Here is a 10,305-nt window from a genome sequence, read left to right as displayed (position 1 = left end):
GGTGCGGGGGGTCGACGGCGGCGGTTGAGTAGGGGAGGGGTGCGGGGGGTCGGCGGCGGCGGCCGGTGGACCGGGGGGTGCTCGGCGGCGAGGGGGACCGGATCTGGCGAGGTGGGATAGCGATCGAGATGGAGGGGGATCGAGATCGAGTGTCCATGAAATTTGAAAATATTCATGATAGTTCAAAAAGTGTCCATGAAATACAATCGAGAAATGAAGGCTACGATTTAAATACAATCGATCTTAGCTAGCTATCTGTTCACAATTTTCTTGCCCTTCTTTTTCGCAAATGGAGTTCTTCTGTGGAACGGACGTCCTTTAGGTAGGGTGGTCCTACTTCTTCTTGTGGTGTATGCTGCTACTTCATCATCGTCGTCATGTTCGATCCTCGGGTCGCCGTACTTGTCGAAGTCTTGCTCATTGGCTACTCCATCCATTCCGATGATCTTCCTTTTGCCTCTCCTCACGACAACACGACTGGGCTTTGACGGGTCGGTAATGAAGAAGCATTGGTCAACTTGGGAAACCAGTATCCATGGCTCATTTTTCGCGGTGACGTTTGCGCCCGCGGTCTTGGATTTGGCTTCGGGTATAACCATGGTGGTGAAATACCGGTCTTCTTTTAGGACACTCTTCGCCCATTTGACATGGAACATCGGGACCTTCTCTCCAGCGTAGCTCAGCTCCCAGATCTCCTCGATCCTTCCGTAGTATCTGTCCTTGTCATTACCGGTGTAGGATTCCATCGTTACCCCGGAGTTCTGATAACCATCGCTCTTCATGTCCTTGGCCTCGGTGTAGAATGTGTAGCCGTTGATATCGTACGCCTCATAGGTCATCAGGTTGTGCTCGGCGCCCTGTGACAAGGCGAATATGAGTTGTTCTTCCGCGGAAGAATCCTCATGTAAAGGGTATGACAGAAGCTTCTGCTTGAACCAACGCGTGAAACATGAGTTGTGCTCTTTGATTATATGTCCGTCCGTCCTCTGTTGGCCTTGGTCATTGTACGTCTTCTTAATAAAGGTTTTGTGCTCTACCACCCAAGGATCGACCACGTCTATGTGTTGTAGCGCGACTAGGTTTGCTCTTTCAAAGTCGGCGAGTCGACCCTCTAAGTCGACATGCATTTCGCGGCGACCCTCACGGTGACCCCATCCAGCGAGCCTGCCAAGGTGCCTGTTGACGGGCAGACCAACGGGGTTCTCGATGCCTAGATAATTCGTGCAGTAGGAGATGCACTCTTCGGTCAGAAAACCCCTGGCTATACTTCCCTCTGGACATGACATGTTGCGAACGTATCCTTTGATGACACCATTCATCCTTTCGAACGGCATCATGCTGTGCAGGAACATCGGCCCGAATTGGATGATATCCTCCACTATATGGACCAGCAGATGCACCATAACGTCAAAGAATGCGGGCGGGAAGTACATCTCAAGCTCGCATAGTATCACCACGATCTCTTCCTGTAGCCTTCTGAGTTGCCTCACACCAATCGACTTCCGAGAGATGACGTCGAAAAAGTTGCATAGGCCAAATAGCGTTCCACGGACGTGCGCGTCCATGATCCCACGGATTGCAACTGGAAGTATCTGCGTCATCAGCACGTGACAGTCGTGAGACTTTATCCCACTGAACTTCTGCTTCGCTGGGTCTAGGTATCTGCTTATCTTCCCTGCGTAACCGTAAGGAAGTTTTACTCCTAGGAGGCAGGTGAAAAACTGCTCGATCTCCTCCTGACTTAGAGTGAAGCACGCGGGAGGGTAGTCATTTCCGGTCTTCTTGGCCTTTTTGCCTTTGCGACGACTTTCTGTGTCCTGCTTCGCCTCATCATCATCATCATCATCATTAGCGTGAAGCTCCTGCCTGATGCCCATTGATTTCAAGTCTGCCCTTGCTTTCGGCCCATCTTTGGTCCTCTCTGGCATGTTGAGCAGGGTACCAAGCAGACTCTCGCACACGTTCTTCGTGATATGCATGACATCAAGGCTGTGAGGCACACGGTGGATCTTCCAGTACGGCAAGTCCCAGAAAACAGACCTCGTTTTCCATACCTTGAGCAGCGGCTCTGGCGCCTTTCGCTTCTTTCCCGACTCTGGCGCCTTTTGCTTCTTTCCCGGCAGTGGGCAGTCTTTCCAATTTTTCAACAGCTTGTCTATTTCCTCGCCGCTCCTCGTACACGGGCGTTTTCGGGGTTCGGTTTCACCATCGAACAGATCCTTGCGTTTTCTCCACGGGTCATCGTCGTGAAGCCACCTTTGATGTCCCATGAACACGGTTTTCAAAGACCCGGGATCTCTATCTAGCTGGCGATACGTTGTGTCATCCATGCACCTTACGCATTCAGAAAATCCGTGGACTACCTGCCCCGCGAGATATCCGTAACCGAGATAGTCGTGCACCGTCGTGAGCAGTGCGGCTCTCATAGGGAAATATTCTTTCTCTACGGCGTCCCACGTATTGGCTGGCGTTTTCCACAGCGTGTCAAGCTCCTCTTTCAGCAGCCCCAGATACAGATTGATGTCGTTCCCTGGTTGTTTCGGCCCTTCAATTAGCATACTCATGTGAATGTACTTCCTCTTCATGCACAACCAGGGGGAAGGATGTACATCCACACAAACACAGGCCAGGTGCTATGTGTGCTTCTCTGGCTGCCAAACGGATTGACTCCATCGGTGCTCGCGCCCAGCACGATGTTCCTTGGATCGTTCCCAAATTCTGGGTATTCGAAATTCAACGCTTGCCACTGGCTCGCATCCTTAGGGTGACTCAGCATCTTGTCTTTTTTATCTATCTCCGGATCATTTGCGTCATCTTCTCGCTTCTTCTCCTCCCTATCCGCGTGCCAACGCAGGAGCTTTGCTACCTTAGGGTCCGCGAAATACCGCTGCAGACGAGGAGTGATCGGAAAGTACCACACCACTTTTCGAGGAGCTTTCTTCCTCTTCTTGTATCGAGTGACGCCGCACACCGGACATATGATAGACTCCGCGTGCTCGTCCCGATAAATGATGCAATTGTTCATGCACACATGGTATTTCACGTGCGGTAAATCCAAAGGACACACGATTTTCTTCGCCTCCTCCAAATTGGTCGGGCACTTGTTCCCCTTGGGAAGACATTCGTGCCAGAATGACATGTTCTCGTCGAAGCATGCGTCAGTCATTTTGTGTTTTACCTTCATCTCTAGAGCCATGAGCGTTACTTTCAGGCGGGTATCCTAGGGCCTGCATCCTTCATACAATGGAGTAACCGCGTCTAACTCAAGTTGATCCATCTTGGCTTTCTCTCGGGCGGCAGCTCTTGCGTTATCCGTCTGCTTGAGAAGCAGCTCTTGAATATGAGGGTCCTGCACCCAACCCATGGATGGTCCAGCGTCGTCTGCTCCGCCGGCATCATCATCATGTCCTGCATCTTCTACATGATGACTGTGTACAGCATCACCGTCGTGATCATCTCCTGGGGATTCTTCGTCTTCTCGCCCGCTCGAGCCGCGGTGGTTGTCTTGCTGCCCTTCCTCATTTCTTGCCCGGCCCCCATGGACGACTTCGTAGTCATCTTCATCACCTTGCCACCGATAGCCATCCATGAAACCACGCAAGAGCAGGTGGTCCCGCACCTGCCCGGAATCCGGGTCCGCAATAAGGCTCTTCAGCTTGCATCTTCGACACGGACATCTTATCTCCGTCTCGTTCTTTTGAAGCATCTCGGCCTTCGCGGACCTCAAAAACCTATTCACGATGCCTTCGATCATCGTGCGGACCATGGTCGCCTGCGGGGTAGAGCAAAACGATATTTTAGAACCAAGAAATTTTTTGGCATTGAGCTTCCCTAAAAATAGGACCAAAAAGAATGCTTAATGCCAAAATTCTCGCCAAAACGGAAATGAATCAACATTCCGGAAAAATATTGGCAACTATCATATTTCAAATACCGGTACACCTCCAAACACAAACACATATGCAACACCACGAACATACATAGATCTAGCTAGGCCATAAAAAATGCATGTGCACATTGTTGTAGGGAGAACAACATTAATATAGCTTCCCCCCTTACTTACCTATCAAAACAAGGTAATTTAACCACTTAATTTGAATGAATCTATGGTGGAAATGAGGTGAAAAAGAGGAGGCACCCGAGACAAGGAGGAGGCGGTGGAGAGAATGAAGTGGGGAGAAAGTGAGTGTGGGAGGAGAGGCTGTCCAAAATATCTTGTTGCTGCCCACTTACTAATGGCGCACCAACCATAAATGCGCCATTAGTAATCCAGGTTACTAATGGCGCACTCTCTGGTGGTGCGCCATTAGTAGTTTTGCAAAAAAAAACATACTAATGGCGCACTGTCCCATGGCGCACCGTGGGACAGTGCGTAGTAGTTTTGCAAAAAAAGGAATAAAAAAAATAATAAAAAAAACAACATTAGTGGCGCACTTTCTGACAGGTGCGCCATTACTAGTTACAACTAGTAATGGCGCACTTCCTCTGGATGCGCCATTAGTATGTTTGGACAGGCGCGCTAGTTCAAATTTTTTTTGATACTAATGGCGCACCTTGGGCCAGGTGCGCCATTAGTAGTTTCAACACTAATGGCGTATCAGAAGGTGGTGCGCCATTAGTATATACTAATGGCGCACCACTTGTCTGGTGCGCCATTAGTGTCAATCCCATCTATAGCCCTTTTTCTAGTAGTGAGCAATCTAATGTACGAACACCTGCTCCGGTGCTACCTTGGCCAAAGCCCCCGCCAGGCCAAACAGCACTGTCGGTTGATGGTGCTTACGCTAAGGCGGATGGATCAGCAGCAGCGGGGATGGTGCTGCGACGTAGTGATGGGAGTGTCATCTTTGCGGCGTATCGGTGTATCTTCAACTGCAATGACGCCCTAGAAGCTGAACTACATGCTCTAATGCAAGGGATGGCACTTGCTATCGAGCACGAGGAGGGGCCTATTATTGTCCAAACCGATTCGTCAGAAGCTTTCTTGGCAATGAGAGGGGACAGTCTTCGGTACTCTGCTTATGGACATTTGGTTGCTGAGATTCAGCGACACATGGGTGTTAGAGAGTTTATTCCGTCGAAAATTAAGCGCGAACAAAACAGGGTAGCAGATCGATTGGCTTCGTATAGTCGTACGGAGAGTACTACTGCCGTATGGCTAGGTAGAGGTCCACCTTGCGTGGAGGAACTATTGCCTCTTGAGTGTAACCCTGTTATTCTGGAATAAAATCTCTTTACCCTCGCAAAAAAAAGGATCGGTTATGCAGGCCAAAGGTATTCTCGTATCAGTTTAACCCTTTCAGGCCCTAAATCATCGGGTGTCATATGGTTCTTGACAAAGGTAAATCTTTCCTATCTGAATCTGTTAATGGCAGAGTGAGCATTTGTTACAGCCGGGAGGAAATTGTAGTGTGAAGTTTCTCTCCAGTGTAATTTACACCAGGCTTGCACTTAAGTTGGGTGGAGATTGACACCCACGAATCAAGCTTATAACTTGATACATCAGCAATTAGTTGTTTGTTGCGAAAAATGAAAATGACGCTAAATTACCATACTGATGCTATTTTGCACTAAATGTGAAGCATTATTATTGCCAACAATATGTAACAACGTTCCGTTGCTCACCAAGGGATCAAAGAGGGTCGTGACTGGTACTTACCAGAATCTCGTTACTGTTGCCGATTCTTTTGGGTCATCGGCAATAGCAAAAAGTCAAGTTTGCTGATAACATGTACTCCTACAACATTTCCATCCACAAGTGGAGTGACCTATATATAGTACATACATTTTTTGAAAACGTACATACAACGTGACATATGTGGTAAGCAATTCAAACTAATAAAAAAAGTACATACATACATGAAGCAAAATCATTTGAATATGCAAGAAAAAACAGGAAGATGCTTATTTAAAGACGAGCTATCTATATGGTTGCACAACCTCATTGTTGAAGGCTATGGAGGTTCACTTATCTCTGAAAGTTATGCACACGAAATTTTAAGAATTTCACTATAACAATTTTTCCAAGGCTTGTTTCAACCTTGGCAAATAGACAGTATGCTCCCGCAACTTTGTTAAGTTTCTTAATAGAATGACCCAGTTTATAAGCGAAACTAGCCCAAAAACATTGTTCAAACCTCGTCAAAGAGGATAGTGTGCTCCTCCATGTTCAATAAGAATAATAAAATATGACCCAGTTTATAAGCAAAACCAGGCCATAAACATCACAATTGAAGGATTGTTTACATGACAAATGTGCAAAAAAACAGACAAGAAGGGTGTGCAACCCCTAACCTCAAACTAGACTCCACCACCACACACATCCAACTGGCAAGGGCTGACGAGACCCAACGCAAATGTGAAACAAGATCTTCGACAACATCTCCTATGTCGTCATCAGCACCAACCGCCGCCAGGCAAAGGTTTCACCCAAAGAGCATCACATCACCCACACGAAACCGCAGTGGAGGTGGTCTGACCACACCAGTAGCCGTTGCAGACAAGATCCAACCTTCCATGTCCCATTGTAGAGATGAACTATTCGACGATGCCTCCAAGGAGGAGACACACTTGCACGGGCGCTATCATCGCCGGTATCGACTTCCGCGTTGGGCAAGGCTTTCGCCTAGAGTTTGAGATACCTCCACCTCGACAACTGGTGCGAAGTACCCTTGGGTCATCACCATGGCATTAGATACATCGCCAAGGGACACGACATCATATATGCTCCTTTATGTGTGTCTTCTTGGTTCTCTCAAGGATCGGCTACAAGAGAAAGAGCAAGCCCGGTCCACTTTGGTCAAGTGTGCTACAACGCCATTCAGTGCTCAGTGAATGTTGGATAGCCGGCTGAAAACCAGTTTTGGCCCAGTAAATTTCTGTTTTATTTCTCTGTTAGAAAATTCAAATGCATTTCAAATAAGTTTAAAACAATTTCATGCATAAATATCCATTTGCACCAGAAATAAAAATGCCTTAATTAAATTACATTAATTTACTTAAAACTTGCATAAATCATAACTAATTCATTTTAAATCTGAAAATGACAAACTTTATACCCCCCAAAAAATGCATAGAATCCATTCATTGCATTATCATGCATGTTTAACAAATTTTACTTTACTCATCACTGGTAAATCAATTTTTATTTCAATATGCATGTTGAGTTTTGTTGAAAAACTATTGCTTCATGTTTTCCGACTCCATTTAATTTGATTAGTGTAAATGTAACTTAATTCAAACACTTTAACTTGACATGCATCATAATTGCTTGAGCACCACATTGGAACTTATGGTTGTTTTTTCGTTTTTTCTTGTCGATATTTGCTTCTTCCTCCGATATATCTTGTTGCCAGTACAGATCCTGCTTTTGACACACTTTTGAGGATACTTCACGGTACCAGGCTGTTGTAACTCCAGGCAAGCAGACCCTGCACATGCCTTGCCTATGGTTCTCCCCCTTTCATGTGCCCATTTAGCCGTCTTTTTTCATATACTCCCTCCATCTCAAAATAAGTGTCTCAGCCTTAGTATAACTTTGTACTAAAGCTAGTTAGTACAAAGTTGAGACAATTATTTTGGGACGGAGAGAGTACATGGCAGTAAGGTAGCTGGCTAAGTGCAAAATTAGCCATATCATACATATTGAAATCCTTTAGGTGAGGGCACATCTAAGGATAGAGAGCGCCACCCAGTAGTAGAGCTGGTTAGATGATGCATCACATATATAGTAAGTGGTCCAAAGTAAGGCAGGAGAGTGAATTATCAAACTAACAGTTGTTAGCATCAACTTATTTCACTTATTTAACAAAAACAATGTTTACTGAGAAGTATAGCAAAATAAAATAAAATGGCCACATAAAATGAATCAACATTTTACATGCAATTTAGATCAAAAGGAAAAAATAAACAACCTTCAAACATTATAAACTATCTAGCTAAACCATTGTATATAGCATCACCTCCAGAATTTGCAGGAGCCCCCAATCAATTTGTCAATCACCTCTGCCGCCACCCACTTGGAATTTCGTCATTGCTGGACAGTTGACCTTTTCCACTGATCACATGCTCAATGTTTGGTAAAAAAAAAGGAAATCATGTTCAAGCTTGCTGCCTCCAATATCTCCAAAATGTTTTCTTAAGATTCATGTTGTACATTGGCAAACTTGATCTTCCATATGGCCTTCCCCTTCGAAAATTCGTTTCTGAGCCCGGGCTCAGATGCTCCCATTATCTCTAGCGTCCACACACTTCGGGATCAACGATATTCCTTGTATTATTCCCTGTATCCTCACCGTATTGAAGTTGGAAAAGAAATAGGTTCTGAGTCTTTATGACGAGTAGGTGCCGTCTATTACATAGCGGCGCATGCCATTGTCTGACGGCCGGGCATGCAGATACCTTTCTGAGCTGTCTCGTCCCATCTGTCATCTGTCATGCAGTAACTGAAGCCCAAACGGCGACCTACCACCGAGTAGTGTTCTAGGGCAATCACCGATCCTTTCTTCCCCAGTTTCAGCCCCCACCTCATGACCTCCCTTGCCCGCAAGGGGCATGCACAATCCTTGTTTCGAGTAATACAAGTGCATCAATCCTGGTAGCTATACGTTTTATTCTGGTACTCACATTTCTGATTGTGTTAATCCGTGTCTCTTTACCATGTTTCCCAGTCGTGTGCCTTTCTTGAGTTCGAAGATGTTTATGCCGCAAGACTGAATCCTAACCAGATCGACCGGTCGCTCAATGCAATAGCTAGCCAAGCTCTTCAACCCGCCACCATCCGGTGCCCATCGTCAACCAGCCGCTGGTTCAGTCTGCCCCCAGTTGACCAGGTGACAAATCCCATCGTGGATGCACTAAGAGCGTATCAAATCTCACGCATAGCTCAACTAGTGCCGTTACCAGTCTCCTGGTGGCCGTGTTAGTTCTCTGTGTTGTCATCATGACTTACTTTAGGTCAAGTAACTAGGATTACTTTGCTTAGTCCTTCCATGTGGCACTAGGGGTACAGGATTTAGCCACTCCGACAGTGTTGGTGTTGTAAACTGACTGGCCAAGTTTGATGTACTGCGAGTCTGCGACTAGCGTTGTAATACGCACCTATCCATCTATGAAAGCCTTGTTTGCTTAATTCAGGTCACCAAGTCTGAACATCCCCTCCCTGATAAATTATTAACTCTCATGATACATTGTCTTGCTCACACGTCTATCTACTCAGCTGAGTGCTTCTTCTGCGCATTCAATATACCCATACGGGCTGACAGACTAGACCTAGGCTCATATGACAACAAACATCCCGGGCCACGGATCAGAATCAAGCACGAACGGAGCTGTCTCCCACGCTGCGCAAAAGGCCGATAGTACGGCACTGTGCTCTACGATATACCCCTGTATAGTGTTTTTTCCATCAACCATCCTTGTGTCTTAACTGCCCTATTTTCGGATCCCCATGCAGCATTCAACGTCCATGATATTAGGTGCAGCTGAGCCTGGGCACCAAAATGCCTCACTCCTTCCCCTTGCACTACCCTGAGAAGTAGCCATCCAAGTGAAGGTGGTAAACTTGATCTTCCATATGGCCTTCCCTAAACCCTAAACCCTAAACCAACAACAATTATAGCTGCCAGGAGCACTAAACCGAGCACGTACAACAATCCTAAAAAATAACAACCTCCAGAAGGAAGGCTAACCCCGTTTTCTGTAATTGCTGGCGCACCTACACATAAACACTGGGTTTAACTTGTATTGAGACTGGCTAGTGATTTCGTTAGGTTTTGTTGGAGCTGCTTGGATAAACTATTAATCAAGACAAGCGAGAACTGATTTGGCCTAGAATTATGTGGAATATTCACTTAGAGAGAAAAGTCTATTTTAGCTAAGAAAGGGAGAAAGATAAAATAGGAACTTCCAGCTGATTGTTTCTTTTCCATTAAGGAATCCAGTTTAGCTCCCTCAGAGAACTATTAGCTAGGAGCTCATATATTCCACTCAATAGTCAATACTATATAAATCAGTGATAGAAACTCCTCTACATATCTTGTGCATACTTGTATGCAATTAGAATCTGTAAGCATTCATGGAGATAAGATTTTCATAGAAAAATTTGAACTGAATATGAAATGATTAGGATGAATGCCAACAAACTGAGCTAACATAGCTCAGTTTTCTACCACTTCATGGAGCTTGGTATCGCAGAGCTCACATGTTCCTGCTACAAGTGAAGGGAAACTAAAAGCTACAGATTACACATTAGTGTAGTTGCTACACAGGCCCAAATATAATCTTTCACTACTTTCTTGCATTCAG

Source organism: Triticum dicoccoides, chromosome 2B, assembly GCF_002162155.2.
Source record: "Triticum dicoccoides isolate Atlit2015 ecotype Zavitan chromosome 2B, WEW_v2.0, whole genome shotgun sequence".
NCBI lineage: Eukaryota > Viridiplantae > Streptophyta > Magnoliopsida > Poales > Poaceae > Triticum > Triticum dicoccoides.
This window is presented reverse-complemented; position numbering follows the sequence as displayed.